Here is a 17709-nt window from a genome sequence, read left to right as displayed (position 1 = left end):
TGGATAAGTAGGGATCAAAATAATTGGTGGGGATTACAACCTATTTCAACTATTTTTTCTTTTTAGGGATGGGATCTTTCTATGTTGCCCTTAAACATTTTTTATTTTTATGACTTAGATTTGAACTTGTTTGAACATGATAGCTGGAATATCTGTGTAGTTTACTTGCAGAAAGATTGTTCTTGAAAATGTATTCATTCTTTCATTTTTTTTGTCAAATATTTATTGATTGCCCAAGAGTATAGCAGGCATTATTATTTGATTGACCCCTTTTATTTTACATTTTTATTAGTCAACAAAATAGTTATCATTTTATATATTAATATTTTGCAAAAGGGAGGTAGTAATTTTATTGCAAAACTGGCCATGATGTGCTTTGTCTCTTACTACAACTTGAGTTTGTTTTAAGATGTAATATTGACAATCTTAATTGTTCTTTCTCTATGAAAGATTAAAGTGGTTTAATAGGGTTATACTTACCAAGCCTAATACCAGTGGGTAAGGCATTGAGAGGCAAGGATAAGGAAGAATAAATTTAATTTTATGAATTTACAGCTGGCTATTTGTTTTCAATAACTTGCTGGTGATACAAGGCTAAACCACTCAATATTATTCAGTCATCTTGAGCTTTGGTTTTATTGAAATTATTGATTCAGCATGTAGCACACCCAGACAGAAAAAAAAAAAAAAAGCCTAGTGAAGGCAGAAAGCTTTTAGGATTGCTGCTTACCTTGACTGTTGTATTATATTGGATGCACCAAATTCAGGCATCAATATATAACATTATTTGTAAATGTTTAACTTGGGATGTTGTGAACATTATATGATTTCATGTGAATGGTCAAATCAAATTCTGTAGTAATAACAATGTAGAATTTGCATGCAATGAATTATGAAAGATGTAGAGTAGATTTTAACCATGCATGAGTTCCAGGCTAGGTCCATGTTTCTGAAGAAAATCAGCAGTAACTAGAATTCATAATGTTCTTTGAGACACATGTAAGGCCAGCAAAGTTTTAGTACACATGCAGAAGTCAAAAATAACAAGTATGGGACAGCCTATTTTTTTGCCTTTAGTGTCTCCTTATTCCCAGGTCTTGGAGCTATAGGACCTCTATTAGATGAGAAGGGGACCTTTGGTGGCTGGGGGATGTGATGGAATGAGAACTCCTCAGAGTCCTCCTGGATGAGTAGGTTAATGTGGGCCCCATATCTCTTTAAAGAGCTCAGCTAGGTGTCAGCAGTGTTCTGGAACAGCTGGATGTGCTGTCTTTCCTTTCTGTTTGACTAAGGGGTAGGAGTTACAGAAAATCAAACACCGCATGTTCTCAATCATAGGTGAGAATTGAACAATGAGAACACTTGGACACAGGGTGGGGAATATCACATACCAGGGCCTGTTGTGGGGTGGGAGGAGGGGGGAGGGATAGCACTGGGAGATATACCTAATGTAAATGACGAGTTATTGGGTGCAGCACACCAACATGGCACGTGTATACATATGTAACAAACCTGCACTTTGTGCACATGTACCCTAGAACTTAAAGTATAATAATAAAAAAAAATAATAATCCCCTCCCCGCCCTCCCCTCCCTTCCCCGCTCTTCTTTTTTGTTGTTGTTGTTGTTAAGACAGGTTCTCACTCTGTCACCCAGGCTGGAGTATAGTGGTATGATTATAGCTCACCGTAACTTTGATCAGGCTGATCCTCCCACTTCAGCATCCCAAATAACTAGGACTACAGGTGTGTGCCACCATGCCCAGCTAGTTTTAAAAAAATTTTTTGTAGAGATGGGGTCTCGCTATGTTGATCAGGCTGCGCTTGAACTGCTGGCCTCAAACAGTCGTCCTGCCTTAGCCTTCTGAAGTGCTGGGATTACAGATGTGAGCCACCTTGCCCGACAATAATAACCTCTTCTATTCCTTAAGTCCACTATGATGAAAGCTGCGTTTGTACAATAAAATTATTTTTAAAATTTCTTCTTCTATTGAATAAATTAAATCTTATAAGTATGGCAACTATTATAATACCGTATCAGCACATGTAAAGAAATTTTATGACAACATTGATATAATGAAGAAAGCCAATGAAATCACTATGAGAAAAATGAGCTTCAAAATTTTTCAATTTTTGAACAGTAAAAATTGAGAAATGTTCATAAGTATTTCCTTAACTTAAAATTGTGTCTCTATAAAAACTTTGTCCCACAAATACAAATTTTATAAGAATATTTCATTTATAGTTTAAATTTTAATTGGCCAAAAAGTTCTCATCTTGTATACTTAGTATAGCAAAGATAATACCTTAACTAGTCCCAAATAAATCAGTTGTGCTTGTTTAATAAATTTGTTTTCCTAATAAAAATACAATTTATTCTCGTTATAGAAAATTTGGGAAATTCAGACAGGTAGAAGGAGAAAGAATATCTATAATTGTATTATCCAGAAACAACTTCATTAGTATTTTGCTGTATTTGCTCCTTGTTTTTCCACAAAGTCAAGATCATACATGTATCATTTGAGCTACGATAATTTTAATTCAGTATCATGACAGAAACTTTTCCCCAAATTGATCACATGTGAATTTTTAATAGAATTTCTTATAATTGCTATCCTTTCTCTTTATCATTGTTCCTTTGATGAAAAATACTAACTTGAACTACAGATGCTAAGCTCAGGAGAAACATAGGTGACAGAGGGTCTCTGATGTACAATATGTGTAAATGAAAACTAAGAACTAATTTTAACATAATAAAAATTATGTGCCTTGAAATTAAAGAGAAAAATAACTTACTCTCGCAATAAAACCCCAAGTTTTGTGACTTACGAGGTAATTTTGAGCAGTGTCTGAAGCAATATCAAATGACTTTTGAATGTCTTATCTTTTAATGTCAAAGACATGTTGGTTTTACCACATATAGTAAAACATTTCATACTATGTAACATCAATAAATAAGATTAACATTTGTAATCTCCTAAAATGACTTCATGATGCAATGCTCAATAAATTGGTAGAAAAGTTAGGATCAAATCAATGAATTTATATATGTTTAATTTTATTGTTGTCAATGTATTAAACTTCTAAATGTTAAATCTCACTTTAGGGAACTGAAAGACACATTCTGTAACACACACAAAAAATCAACATTAAGGAATGTAAGGTTTTCAGTAAAGCATTTCACTAAGTGATTTCACTAAGTGATTTCACCATGTAGTTGTCTGTTGCATAGTTATTTGTCAGTTCAAGTTTTTATTACGTGATTTTCTGTTTTGGCCTAATAGGAACTATAAACGTGGGACCAAATCTTTTAGCCAACTTTTTACAAAGAAAAGCATAGCAACTCTGGAGATTGGTGAGGCCTACAAATACAATTGAGTTGAACAGCTAGAATTGTTCTGATAAATGGGAGAGCAATGAAAGTCAAGCCCAGAGAGAGAAGGGATGTTGGAAATTATTTTTGTAAAAGAACAGAGACTCACTCAAATGACCTAGAGAGAACTAGTGCTTCTGGTAAAGATATTGAAGCTGTGGTGGGCTGTCTATGTTAAAGGAAATATGGGCAAGAGAATCTGTAAAATGTCTACTGTTGACGTTAAAATCAGATGTATTAATGTTTATTATACAGTGGTTCCCCCTTGTCCATGGTTTTGCTTTCTGCAGTTTCAGTTACCCATGGTCAACTGTGGACTGAAAATACTATAAAGAAAATTTTGGAGATAAACAATTCGTAAGTTTTAAATTGTGTATAGTGTCACAGTGTCCCACCTCATCACGCCCAGGTTGTGAATCAGTCTGTCATTTGGCACGTACACCCCCTGCCCGTTAGTCACCTAGTAACCTTCTCAGTTATCAGATCAACTGTCATGGTATCACAGTACTTGTGTTCAGTAACCCTTATTTTACTTAATAATGGACCCAAAGTGCAAATTAGTGTGCTGGAAATTACAGTACAGCAAAGAGAAGCCATAAAGTGCTTCCTTTATGTGAGGAGGTGAAAGTTCTCAATTTAGAAAGAAAAAAATTACATGCTGGGGTGGCTAAGATCTATAGTTAGAACAAATCTATCTATGAAATTGTGAACAGTGTATTGTTATAATTGTCCTAGTCTATCATGAGTTATTGTCATTAATCTCTTATTGTGCTTAGTTTATACATTAAGTTTTATCACAGTATGTATAGGGAAAAATATCTATTACATATTTAGGGTTTGGTACTATCTGGTTTCAGGCATTCACTGGGAGTCTTGGAACATATCCCTTGTGGATAAGGGGAACTGTCGTATATGCAAAAATAATAGAATCATATTAAACTGACTTTGGAGTATGCAGTGGACAGACCCTCAGTCACCCCGCAGTGATCCCTACCTCCTGGTGTTCATAGCCTTGTGTAATTTCCTACCCTTAAATGCGGGCAGAGCTGGTGATTTGCTTCTAACCAGTAGAATCTGGCAAAAGTAATAGGGTGTCACTTCTGTTATTATTTTATGTTACAATTTTGTCTTGCCAGAAGGCTCACTTTTAGAGACTCTCTGCTTTGCCAGGTTTGATGAAGACATTGGCCGTGTTGACGGGAGGGCTATGTAGTGAGGCATTTCTTATGGTCTCTAGGAGCTGAGGGTGGTCCTCCAGTACAGTCAGCCATAAGCCAGAGCCCTTGGTTCCACAGCTTCAAGGAAACAAAATCTGCCAACAGCCTGGGTGAAAAGTAAACAACTCTTTCCCAGCTGGTCTTCCAGATGAGAACCCACTCCTGGCTGACACTTTGATTGCAGCCTTGTGGAGAACCTAGCTGAATTTTCCACGCACTCCTGACCCACAGTAGACTATGATATAATAAACATATTGTTTAAAGCCACTGAGTTTGTGGTAATTTGTTACACAGCAATAGATAACAAATACATACTGATTCCTGGTTTAAAAGACAGAGAGCTGATGTGATTTGGATGCTGAAAATTTTGGAATCAGAGCCACAGCAGAAAGGCCAGTTTGCTTCTGCTTTTCTGCTATTTGTAAGCTACATATCTGTTACTTTCCATTTGACTCCTCCTGTCTGCTCTCCACAACAGTTCTCCCTTCCTTGTGATCCAGGGAGCTGACCCATATAGATTGTCCTCTGATGTAGGCAACAGGGCACCAGCAAAAGACTGAGGCTGGAAGGAAAAAGGGCTATTTGGTTCTTTCCCTGCCAGATCTTTGCAGGTTAGTTGTGAGGAAAAAAAACACTTTTAGGTGCCTCTTTCCAAACAGCTCTATCTTTTGGGTTTAGCTAACCACCCCTGCCCCTGAGCTCCTTCAAGCCTAGGGGTAATGATGGCTCCGCCCGCTCTAAGCTCCATGGTTCTGTACCATACCTTGCTGCTTTTCTTAAACTCTGCTTACTCCTTTTTAAATAGTTCCTTTATTGAAGTACCATCAAATTACCACATTTGACTGTGTCATCTGTTTCCTGATAGATAATACAGAGTTCAACAATGTTTTTTGAATGACATTGTCCAGAATTAAAAGCAAGAAATCTGTAAATATAGATTCTGAGTTGGAAGAAGGGACTTTGTAAGGAAAGGGAGATAAGGAGGGAAGCATCATTCTGTTATTGGTTGTCTGTCAGGCTTTACAACTATATGTAAATATGTCATGTCAAGGAACTTACAGGAAATCCATTCTTAGAAATCCTCTTTTGTAGATTGCAGGCTCAAAGGGGAGAATATAGCTAGACTTCAGTTTGCCTCTGAAGCCTGCACAGAGAACACTCCATTCTTTTATATTCCTGCATGCTATTTTGTAAATAAAAAGAACATTGAACTCGACTGACAAAGATTAAGAAGAGAAACTGTAAGAACTCCTTCTCCAGAGATTCCAGAAACAGAAAGACAGTCATCTGTCTGGACAGGCAGAGGCACAGTGCCGGATGAAAGATTCTTTGATTTATTTCTTTTTTTGCCCGAGGTTAAAAGCTAATGTTAGTATAAAGTCGCTGAGTGTCACATGTATCATTCTATTTCAAATGTGTACGATATGCAAGATGAGTGTGGGAACTTGACACAATAGATTTTCAAAGAATCTGGCTTTTTCATGATTTTGCAAAAGATAGGAACAAGAGCAAGACTACCTTAAGACCAGTTTTCTGATGCCTTGGAAAGTTAATATTTCTGTTTAACATAGTGCAGCTACGGGATTTGAATAATGTGGACAGAACGAGATGTTTAGGAAAGCAGACGGCCTAGGAAGACGTATATGTCACCTTAGCCCCCACTTCGCTCACACCAAGGGAAGGGATTAAGGGATTAAAGGCTCTTAACCTTGATTATAGAATATTAGAGCCAGGAGGGATTGAAGAGATTGTCTAATACCATTTCCTTATTTTCCAATTGAGAAAACTAAGCCATTGAAAATTACATGGATTTGTCTCAACTCACATAATGGGTCTGTGAGTTTGATGAAGTCTAACTTTCTCTTTCCAAGCAATTTTTTTCTCTTCCTTTAAATGAGTAGGCCCTTACTTAGAACATACACATCCCGAAGTTACGAATTCAACTCAAACACTTTAGTCTCACTGCTCATGCTTCTGTAAGTCTGTGAGGGAAGGAAGAGGATTCTTAGCTGTTGGAGTCCTCACCACACCAGGCAGGGTATAGCCCCCTCCAAGGTCACAGAAAGTGTCAAAATAACCTGTGGGGCCTTGAATAAACTAAGGCCTTCTTGCTCATCCAGGGAACAGTAATTTCCCAGGCCAGGCCAGCCTTAATACCATAAGTTGTCTTTGGAGAGAATGCAACTGGGCTCATTTGAGAGCTACCCTGAATCTTCCTGAACGTGGTTTGACATTCAGGGGCCTGGAAGCTGCTTTGGGAAATGAATTAACTGGTAATTTCAAAATATACCACAAAGTGCTTCTAATATGCCTATATTTTTCAAACACTATTTGTGTTTCTGCTCAAACTGCTGTATTTTTATAGTAACTGGAGCAAGTTTTATATTTAAGGACTAAATACACCAATTCATTTTGAGGGCAAAAAAAAAAATTGTTACACAGTGGTAAATTTTCGTTACAGCCCAGACCCTCCCATCTCTTAATAAATTGCTTCAAAAGCACTTGTTAAAGACACAGTCCACACACAGCTGTCTTACACACACACTGCTCATGTGTACACATACATATATGTAGACAGTCACAATGTATACACACATATACTCCTGCACATATACACACATTTAGCCAAACTAGGACTCTACCCCAATCCCTGGATTCACAGTTTGGTGATCCTTCCTCAATGCAGTGCTCTTGCTCATACATAATGAAGCCAAATAGTTTCTTCTTGGTCCAAATTGTATTCTCAGATAAGATGAATTGTTAGTTGCTTATCTCAGTATATAACCTCCTTTAGGTGATAAATAGAACTTTCTTGATGTTTAGAAAGGCAGTTCAGTTTTTATTATATCCTCCCATGTCGGCAGGTGGTAGAACCTTACTCATGGTCAGCCTAAAGGAAGCCTTTTCCCTGGGGTTAGTTTCATTCCTGGGCATTGTGGAATTGTCTGTCTCTCTTTCCCTATCTGGGCAAACATCCTCGGAGCCACCACCCTTCTCCTGTATCACAGCTGTGTTATCCTTCATTTCTGACCTAAGCTCTTCAGTTGAAGGTCTCTCTGCTATTTCAGGGCCCCTCTCTGGGCATTTAAAATAGTCACACCAAAAAAAAAAAAAAAATAGTCACACCAAATTCCCTGTGACCCCGCATGAAAGGAATTTGGTGTGACTATATTAGGACCATATGTCTATATTTTTCATATTGCTATTACACTTCTAGGGCATTTCACTTGGGAATAAACCCATAGATTCCCTAAAACTTTATGAGTTTCTGTCAGATCCTACATTCTGGGGGAGGGTGTGGGGCCCCTTTTCAGAGCCCAAAGTCTAAACTCTCCTGGTTTTTTTTTAAATTTTTTTTCAGAGTCTTGCTGTGTCGCCCAGGCTGGAGTGCAGTGGTACTATCTTGGCTCACTGCAACCTCCGCCTCCTTGGCTCCTGGGTTCAAGCGATTCTTGTGCCTCAGCCTCCCGAGTAGCTGGGGCTACAGGCATGCGCCACCACACTCAGCTAATTTTGTATTTTAAGTAGAGATGAGGTTTTGCCATGTTGGCCAGGCTGGTCTTGAACTCCTGGCCTCAAGTGATCCTCCCGCCTCGGCCCCTCAAAGTGTTGGGATTACAGGCATGAGCCACCGCGCCTGTCCTGTCCTTGTTTTCTATCTGTCCCCTCCCTGACTCTGCCCCAACTTGTAGACTTCTTAATCTAGTCATGGAGTGAAGAAGCTTTGCTCTGATGCATCAGGTATTCTAAATCTATTTTTTATGCCCTGATTCCCTTAGCAGAGTTTAGGCATTCGAAGATTGAATGGCTTCCCCACCTCAGTCTGTTTTGTCATCCCTGCCCTGAAGCCTTGAACACACATTGCTCTTATATGTTAGGGAAAGAGCCAGGGGTAAAAGGAAACACCAAGAACAGAAATCTTTCTTGGTATTTTCAATACATTATATCACCACAGAGGTATTAGCAAAGACATTTTATTTTGATAACTTCAGATTCTCAACCCCAAAAATAGTCTATTCTAACAACAAAGCTTATAAAACTTTGAAAGTTGGACACTCTGGTATTTAAAATCTGAACACTGACTTGAGGTTATACCAGCACTTTCTCTCAACCTGAGTGTTCTGCAGGCATCTCAGACTCATACCCCAAAAAGTTTAATTTCATCGCCCAAACCCACAGCTTTTATTTCAGTAGTCTTACCGGCTTATGACATCTGTTTCAGCTCAATACTCCTTGATTACTTTCCCTCAGTTCACAACCAAGCAGTGATCCAGCAATTTTCTGTACTCTTGTTGGTGCTTATCTCAGTGGTTCCCAAACTAGTCTGCACCTTAGACTCTCCTAAAAGCATGGAAAAATTCCATTGCCCAAACCACACCCAAGACTATTAAAACATCATCTCTGGAGGTGGTGTTCAGGCGTCAGTAGTGTTGGGAGTTCTTTAAGTGATTCCAGTCTGCAGACAAGTGGGTGTCATTGCCTTAGATGAAAGGACTCAACTCATGGAGATGCCTGGGATCTCCTGGCCCTTCTCTAGTGGTTTGTGACCAAAGGCTCACTGACTGTCAGGGAATGGGAGGAGTAGGGGACGGTGTATCAAATCTCAGCTTCCTCGTCTCAAGGCAAGATAAGCCCCAGTGCAATTCGTGTTAAAGAATTCCCCTTGGGATCTATCTGAAGCTAGACTTCTGATACAATATCCTTTTTTTTTCTTTTTAATCATGAAATAGTTTTAACTCAACATACAGGCTGAGTAATCTGCAGGGTAGCTTACTCATTACTCATTAACATTCACACACGGAGTAAGCAACACAATTGGTATCATCTTTGAACAAATGAACAGTAAAGCATTTTTATTTGGAAAAAAAAAATTTTCCATACACATTTTGTCTTTGCCTATATCTAAATTCATTTAGAGTTTACTAGTTACTTGATTTAATATGTTAATAACTGGCTTTTCCATACAACCTCACAGTATGACATCATGAGAAAATAAGACTTTTAGTGCCAAGAATCAGTGAATTGTTAGGAGACTATCTTTAAAATACAGGTAGCCAGAAAATTCATAGTAATGCCAAGGACCCTTAAGAGCAGTGCTCTGTGCTAGTTTGTCTTTTGGCTTTTTCTTTTTTTATCGATACCTCATATGATACCACACCTTTGCTTAGCATTCCTCCTGCCCTATCCTTCTTTCTTCTCTTCCTTACAGGTTTCTTTTCAGAGCACTCCCTCATTAAACCCCTTGTACAAGGATTCTCATCCTAAGTTCTGTTTCTAGAAAACTCAAGACACGGGTAGGTGATGATTGTAGACAGTTGGGACGGTTTGTTAATTCTAATATTTTAAGCTTCAAAGAGACTTAAGCCTACTTAAAGGAAGAAGAAAGAGAACCAGAGGAAAATTAGGACTAGAGTTAGAATTACAGAGATGAGGCATTAACCCAGTTATGCCTAGTGTTCCATTATTGGAACGCTAAGCTTGTGGGAGTTATTTATATCCTACTGCTCAAGGTCATCACCAAGGTCTGATTTTTCACAAAAATCCTTTGCAACCTCCAGCATAAATGCGTTAATGAGAGGAAGTTTGGAGGAGGCCTTAGAGATGTTAAAGGATACCCCTGACAGACAGACAAAATGGACTCCCTGTAGCTGACAGAGGTGCTCAAAGTCAGAACAAGCAACCATAGTGAAGTGAGGGAGTGGTCACATATTGTTTTCTGAGAAAGATGTTGTAGAAGTATCACAGGACTTCCCTTTCTACAGTCAAGCCAACCTGACTTTTGTTGTGGGTGCCAAGATAAATTGTGGCTAGAACGTGTTTCTTCCTTCACCCCCACTCCCCCGACTGGCCATTTGAAAGAAACATCTTCTGGTTTGGGGCTTGAAAATAATCCAATCAGGGCTCTACTATTTTGAGCAATCAGAACTGAACAAGTTTGAATCTTTCATCTGCGTGAATGGACCTGATTGAGAACCAGGGTGAGAACTTTCCTTACTTAAGCCAGACCCTCCCTTTGATTCTTCAGAAAGCACATGTTCACTTGTACTGAAGGTGGTGCGTCCCCAGTCTGCAGATAGTTTTTTATAGAAAATAAAGTTCTCCCTTTTCCTCTGCAGATCTCATGGTCTTTTCTTAACAGAGAATAGTGTTAAGAATCTGTTCTGCCTGCTAAGCTCAGTCTAGCATAGTCTCCTTGGCATCATATCATTGATTCATTTATTTATTCATGCATCAAATATTTTTAGGTGCCTGTCATATGCCTGACACTATATTAGGCATACAATTTTAAAATGTAAAGGCCCCAGTCCCATAGAAGCTTATATCCCAGTTATTAGAATTTAGTGGAAACAATGAGAACAAAAACTATTATAAGGCAGTGTGATCTTTTTTGTAAAAAAGATAGAAAATGCTATGCAAGAACAAAAGAGATGTAGCTGATACTGACGGGGACAAAATAATTTGCAAAGGAGATAAAGTTTGAACTGGGAATTCAAGGGTGAGTTTAAAATGTGCATGGGATGTGAGGAGGAGCTGTCTACATATATGAACAGGGCCAAAGCCTTATGATTAATTACTCTGTTAGGAAGTCAGCATTCTGTTTCAGACATGGCAATCCATCTTCCTCCTCCATATCTAAAATTGCAAAAACTATTTAGATATTACTTTAAAAGATGCTTTTTAAAAAAAATTATCTGTAAACAAGAACAGCAGAAAGAATGTAAAAGAAGAAAAGGCATAATTTTCCTCCTGGCAAGAGATCTTACGGAATTGTTGTCTTGGGTGAAGTAAGAAACCTGCTCTATTTACACTTTTGAAAGCTGACACCTTTGCATGCTGCCTTCAGTAAACAGCAGACAGATCCATAAAATATTTAAGCAATTGACTGCCTCACTCAGGCATGCCTTCTCCAATCTTTTCTACCCGTGAAAATCTCACTTGTGCTGAAAATCCTCTGTCACGTTTCAGATCTTCCTCAAAGTGTATATTGCTGCCCATGGCACACAATCATTGTTCCTCTTCTGTTCCAAAATTTTCTTTCACTATTATTTTTAATACAGTCATTAATTCAATATGTTCATTCATTTATGTTCAGACACCCTTCTTCTGAGGCCATTAAACGGATGGATTGGCTCATTGTTGGTTTGACATGTGGGCAGTAACATCTTAAAGAATTCACTGTTAAACATGTCATGATTAGAGATTCCAGTGCTGTTGATTTGAATGCCATTTCATTCTGTTAAAAAAGAATCTCCAAATAAATAAGAGTATTGAGTATTGCACCCAAAGTCCATCTTTGTCCCCCAGCTGTCTGTGTGTGTGTGTGTGTGTGTGTGTGTCTGAGAAGAATTTCCTTCATGATTTCTTTTCCCTAGCCCTCCTACTGGCCTGATTTTAGCTAATAATTACTGCAGTGAGCTAACAGACCAGAAGAATCGATACTTTTAAGAAGCAGTTATTTAGTATTGGCTGGAATATGGAAGGGGAAGATAAATATTCCAAGGTCGAGTTCTTATCTTTCTTACCCCCGTATCTATAGTACTTTTGATTCTCAAATTTTGTGTGCATAAAGATCACCTAAGGTGAATATTAAAATGCAGAGCCCCAGGTACTACCCTGGCTGTTCTGATTCTTAGTTCTGCAGTGAGGTCTTTGAATCTGAATTTTAAAAAATATCTCAGGGAATTTTGATGTGGTCAATCCACAGCCCACGCTTCGTGAGAAACTGCCCCATTCATTTCCTATCTCTTCTGAAAGAGCCCCTAGTGGCCTTAAATCCAATAGACCATTCAGCTTTATGCATTGGATCTCACTTCCAAAATGCATAAACTTCATTCTTGAAATTAAAAAAAAATGAAATCCTGAATGTAAATACTTCCTTTCAATGCCTTGCAAATCATTCACCAGTCCAGCAGCGTTCTCTGTATGTGTAGTAATAGTGTAATCTCTAACTCACAATAGAAGAGCATAAGGAACCTTTGTTAAGAGGAGGGGATGATGTAAATGTGAGGGTGGTTGTAAAAAGAGAGTTGAGATTTTATTAAAAGTGAGAGCGACAGCTCTACTTGCTTTAAAAGAAGTGCATTACTCTAAAGAAAGGCAAACCTCTAACTGGATAGGTAGATAAACTAAAAAACAAAATTACCATTAGAGAAAATTATGTTAAATGGAATCTGAAAAGCACACATATACTTGGAAATCTCTTCATAATTTTAATCTCAAAAGATTGTTTTTTTCTGTCTACGAGGAAGAAAAGTCATGTTGTGCCTTGAGCAATGAAAGTCGCCTTTCATATAAACAGATTTCTAATAAGTAGCCTTTTGAGATAACTTCACCATGTTTTTGAAACAAGCACTCATGCATTTTAATGGTAAAAGGATGTAGTGTAATTCTGAAAATGACTGTTTGGCAATTCACAATCTTTTCTTTGTGTTATAAATTTAAACGTCACAGATAATGTTTTTCTTTTTCTTCAGAATTTTTCTTACAAGAAACCCTTGGAGGAAAAGTACCCTGCAAAATATCAAGAAGTACAAACAACACTGTGAGGAAGAACTGGTAAGGGTTAAAGGGAAAAGGATTCCACCAGTTTGGGAAATCTGGGAAGATAGATATACAATGCTACATCAGAAGTGTGAGGACTGAGTTTGTTCACAGCTGGAAAAGAGCCCGCATCAAAGCAAAGACAAGAGTATTACACTCTTCAAATTGTAGCTTAGAGCAGTGTACTAATGGGCCATCTTCTGGGGCATGGTGTCTGAAAGGACGTGTGTTTACAGAAACTCAGAGGTTGCATTTATTTCCACAGCATCATATTTAAAGAGATCATAGGGTGATGAAACAGAAGTTCTGTAGCATATGTAAAGAGATGTATTACAGATAAAGGAATAGTCCACATCTGGAGTTCCTCTGCCTGTGTGAATCCTGAGTTACTGAAAGAGCTAAGGGAATCGTTACAATTTTTCTCCTTTTCATAAATCCATTTAGTTTATTGAACACATGGTATGTTCATGATTAGAATGAAATTGCCAGGAACACAGGACTTTGTTTTATTCACACTTGAATCCCCAGTGCCTAGAAGAATACCTGGAATATATTAAAAGCTCAATGAATATGTGAGCACTTGAATTAATTGGTGACTGCCAAACTATGTGCTGTAGAGGAAATAAGAGGTGATTGAAATATAGTTCCTTTCTTTTTAAAAATTATTAATTGACACATAAAAATTGTACATATTTATGAGCAACGGTGTGATATTTTGATTGATGTATACAATATGCAATGATCAAATCAGGATAATTAGCATATCCATCACTTTAAACATTTATTATTTCTTTGTGTTCAGAACATCCAAAATTCTCTCTTCTAGCTATTTGAAAACACACAATAAATTATTATTAACTATAGTCACCCTACAGTATCGGGGGACCTGCCCCGATAATCACGTAGGTTCTTTTCTATTTTCCTAAGCGTTGGCTGGCTTGAGAAATAAAGGGACAGAGTACAAAAGAGAGAAATTTTAAAGCTGGGTGTCCGGGGGTGACATCACACGTTGGTAGGATCCGTGATGCCCCACAAGCCACAAAAACCAGCAAGTTTTTATTAGGGATTTTCAAAAGGGGAGGGAGTGTGCGAATAGGTGTGGGTGACAGACATCAAGTACTTAACAGGGTAATAGAATATCACAAGGCAAGTGGAGGCAGGGCGAGATCACAGGACCGGAACGAAATTAAAATTGCTAAAGAAGTTTTGGGCACCATTGTCATTGATAACATCTTATCAGGAGACAGGGTTTTGAGATCAACCGGTCTGACCAAAATTTATTAGGTGGGAATTTCCTCTTCCTAATAAGCCTGGGAGCGCTATAGGAGACTGGAGTTTATTTCACCTCTGCAATCTCGACCATAAGAGACAGGTACGCCCTGGGGGGGGCCAGTTCAGAGACCTGTCCCTAGGTGCGCATTCTCTTTCTCAGGGACGTTCCATGCTGAGAAAAAGAATTCAGCGATATTTCTCCCATTTGCTTTTGAAAGAAGAGAAATATGGCTCTGTTCTGCCCGGCTCATCGGCGGTCAGAGTTTAAGGTTATCTCTCTTATTCCCTGAACAATTGCTGTTATCCTGTTCTTTTTTCAGGGTGCCCACATTTCATATTGCTCAAACACGCATACTGTACAATTTGTGTAGTTAACGCAATTATTACAGGGTCCTGAGACGATATACATCCTTCTCAGCTGACAGGATTAAGAGATTAAAGCAAAGACAGGCATAGGAAATCACAAGGGTATTGATTGGGGAAGTGATAAGTGTCCATGAAATCTTTACAATTTATGTTTAGAGATTGCAGTAAAGACAGGCATAAGAAATTACAAAAGTATTAATTTGGAGAACTAATAAATGTCCATAAAATCTTCACAATCCAGGTTCTTCTGCCATGGTTTCAGCTGGTCTCTCTGTTTGGGGTCCCTGACTTCCCGCAACACTACAGTGCTATAGAACACTAGAACTTATTCCTCCTAAGTAGCTGTAATTTTTTCATATAGTTCTTTTCTCCATGAAGCTTATTGTCTTTATTTTTAGGGACTGGAGCCATTTAAGATTGGATTATTTTTGAAAAGTGTGATCATAATTCTAAAAGTCACTGAAGTTTTCATTGTGTTTTTGGCTTACCCATGGGATAAACTAGTTTCTCATCCTTTGTCACTGTACACTCCAGTAACATCTATCCTTGCTTAATGTGAAATGACTTAAAATGAGATTAGAATGCAGAATGTATTGGAACTGCTCAATGAGCCTCTGCATATTATTAAGAAAATTTTCAGCTCTTGTTAAATTCGAAAATAAGAACACACATTATAAAATAATTCATACTAATAACAAAAATTGTCTTCCCTTCCCATAGACTATAATATTACCCTGTAGGCATTTATATTGGGTAAAACAATTTCTCTTCTTATAAAAAAATCATGAACTTACTTATAAAATTGAGTAATGACACCTCACCATGCAAATGGCAATGTATGCAGTGAATCTGCACTATATGTTAGAAATAATTCTGTTACAGTGAAGCCTAACTGATGGTAGAGGAATAATGAGTGCTGAGTAAACACTGTTAACATTTGAATGCTCACTGTTAGGACTGCTGGAGAGTAGACTGCATTGAAGTTATATTTAGAAAAGAATACATGTGTTTTGCTCTTATGGGGTTTCTTGTTAGTATCCCTGCCAGATGTCATTAATCATTATGTGTTTATAAAAGATGTGCTTGCTTTAGACAGGGATGCCCCCTCTCACCACTCCTATTCAACACAGTATTGGGAGTTCTGGCCAGGGCAATCAGGCAAAAGAAAGAAATAAAAGGTATTCAGATTAGGAAGAGAGGACGTCAAATTGTCTCTGTTTGCAGATGACATGATTGTATATTTAGAAAACCCCATTGTCTTAGCCCAAAAACTCCTTAGGCTGATAAGCAACTTAAGCATTAAGTCTCAGGATATAAAATCAATGTGCAAAAATCACAAGCATTCCTATACACCAATAATAAACAGAGGGCCAAATCATGAGTGAACTCTCATTCACAACTGCTACAAAGAGAATAAAATTCCTACGAATACAACTTAACTTACAATGGATGTGAAGGAACTCTTCAAGGAGAACTACAAACCACTGCTCAAGGAAATAAGAGAGGACACAAACAAATGGAAAAACATTCCATGCTCATGGATAGGAAGAATCAATATCATGAAAATTGCCATACTGCCCAAAGTAATTTATAGATTCAATGCTATTCCCATCAGCCTACCATTGATTTTCTTCACAGAATTAGAAAAAACTACTTTAAATTTCATATGGAACCAAAAAAGGGCCCATATAGCCAAGACAATGTTAAGCAAAAGAACAAAGCTGGAGGCATCATGCTACCTGACTTCAAACTATACTGCAAGGCTACAGTAACCAAAAACAGCATGGTACCGGTACCAAAACAGATATATAGACCAATGGAACAGAACAGAGGCCTCAGAAATAACACCACACATCTACAACCATGTGATCTTTGACAAACTTGACAAAAAGAAGCAATGGGGAAAGGATTCCTATTTATCAATGGTGTTGGGAAAACTGGCTAGCCATATGTAGAAAACTGAAACTGGACCCCTTCCTTACACCTTATACAAAAATTAACTCAAGATGGATTAAAGACTTAAACGTAAGACCTAAAACCATAAAAACCCTAGAAGAAAACCTAGACAATACCATTCAGGACATAGGCATGGATAGACTAACCAAAAGCAATGGCAACAAAAGCCAGAATTGACAGATAGGATCTAATTAAACTAAAGAGCTTCTGCACAGCAAAAGAAACTATCATCAGAGTGAACAGGCAACCTACAGAATGGGAGAACATTTTTATAGTCTATCCATCTGAGAAAGGGCTAATATCCAGAATCTACAAGGAACTCAAACAAATTTACAAGAAAAAAAACAACCCCATCAAAAAGTGGGCAAAGGATATGAACAGGCACTTCTCAAAAGAAGACATTTATATGGCCAACAAACATATGAAAAAAAGCTAATCATCACTGGTCATTAGAGAAATGCAAATCAAAACCACAATAAGATACCATCTAATGCCAGTTAGAATGGTGATCATTAAAAAATCAGGAAACAACAGATGCTGGAGAGGATGTGGAGAAATAGGACTGCTTTTACACTGTGGGAGTGTAAATTAGTTCAACCATTTTGGAAGACAGTGTGGCAATTCCTCAAGGATCTAGAACCAGAAATACCATTTGACGCAGCAATCCCATTACTGGGTGTATACCCAAAGGATTATAAGTCATTCTACTATAAAGACACATGCATACGTATGTTTATTGTAGCACTATTCACAATAGCAAAGACTTGGAACCAACCAAAATGCCCATCAATGATAGACTGGATAAAGAAAATGTGGCACATATACACCATGGAATACTATGCAGCCACAAAAAAAGAATGAGTTCATGTCTTTTGCAGGGACATGGATGAAGATGGAAACCGTCATCCTCAGCAAACTAACATAGGAACAGAAAAGCAAACACCACATGTTCTCACTCATAAGTGGGAGTCGAACAATGAGAACAC

The 17709-nt window shown here is 37.9% G+C and overlaps 1 long non-coding RNA gene across 3 annotated transcripts in view; it reads left to right on the top strand.

The window, feature by feature from the left end:
• Window positions 1-17709, top strand: part of LOC134761474 (uncharacterized) — a 261901-nt gene that overhangs the window by 41659 nt on the left and 202533 nt on the right. For all 3 annotated transcript variants that reach the window (XR_010140118.1, XR_010140128.1, XR_010140125.1), the window contains exon 2: window positions 13063-13144. This is a non-coding gene — a long non-coding RNA (uncharacterized LOC134761474). The remainder of the gene's footprint in view (window positions 1-13062; window positions 13145-17709) is intronic.

The sequence above is a fragment of the Pongo abelii genome, chromosome 1 (genome assembly GCF_028885655.2).
Source record: "Pongo abelii isolate AG06213 chromosome 1, NHGRI_mPonAbe1-v2.0_pri, whole genome shotgun sequence".
Classification (NCBI taxonomy): Eukaryota; Metazoa; Chordata; class Mammalia; order Primates; family Hominidae; genus Pongo; species Pongo abelii.
This window is presented reverse-complemented; position numbering and strand designations above follow the sequence as displayed.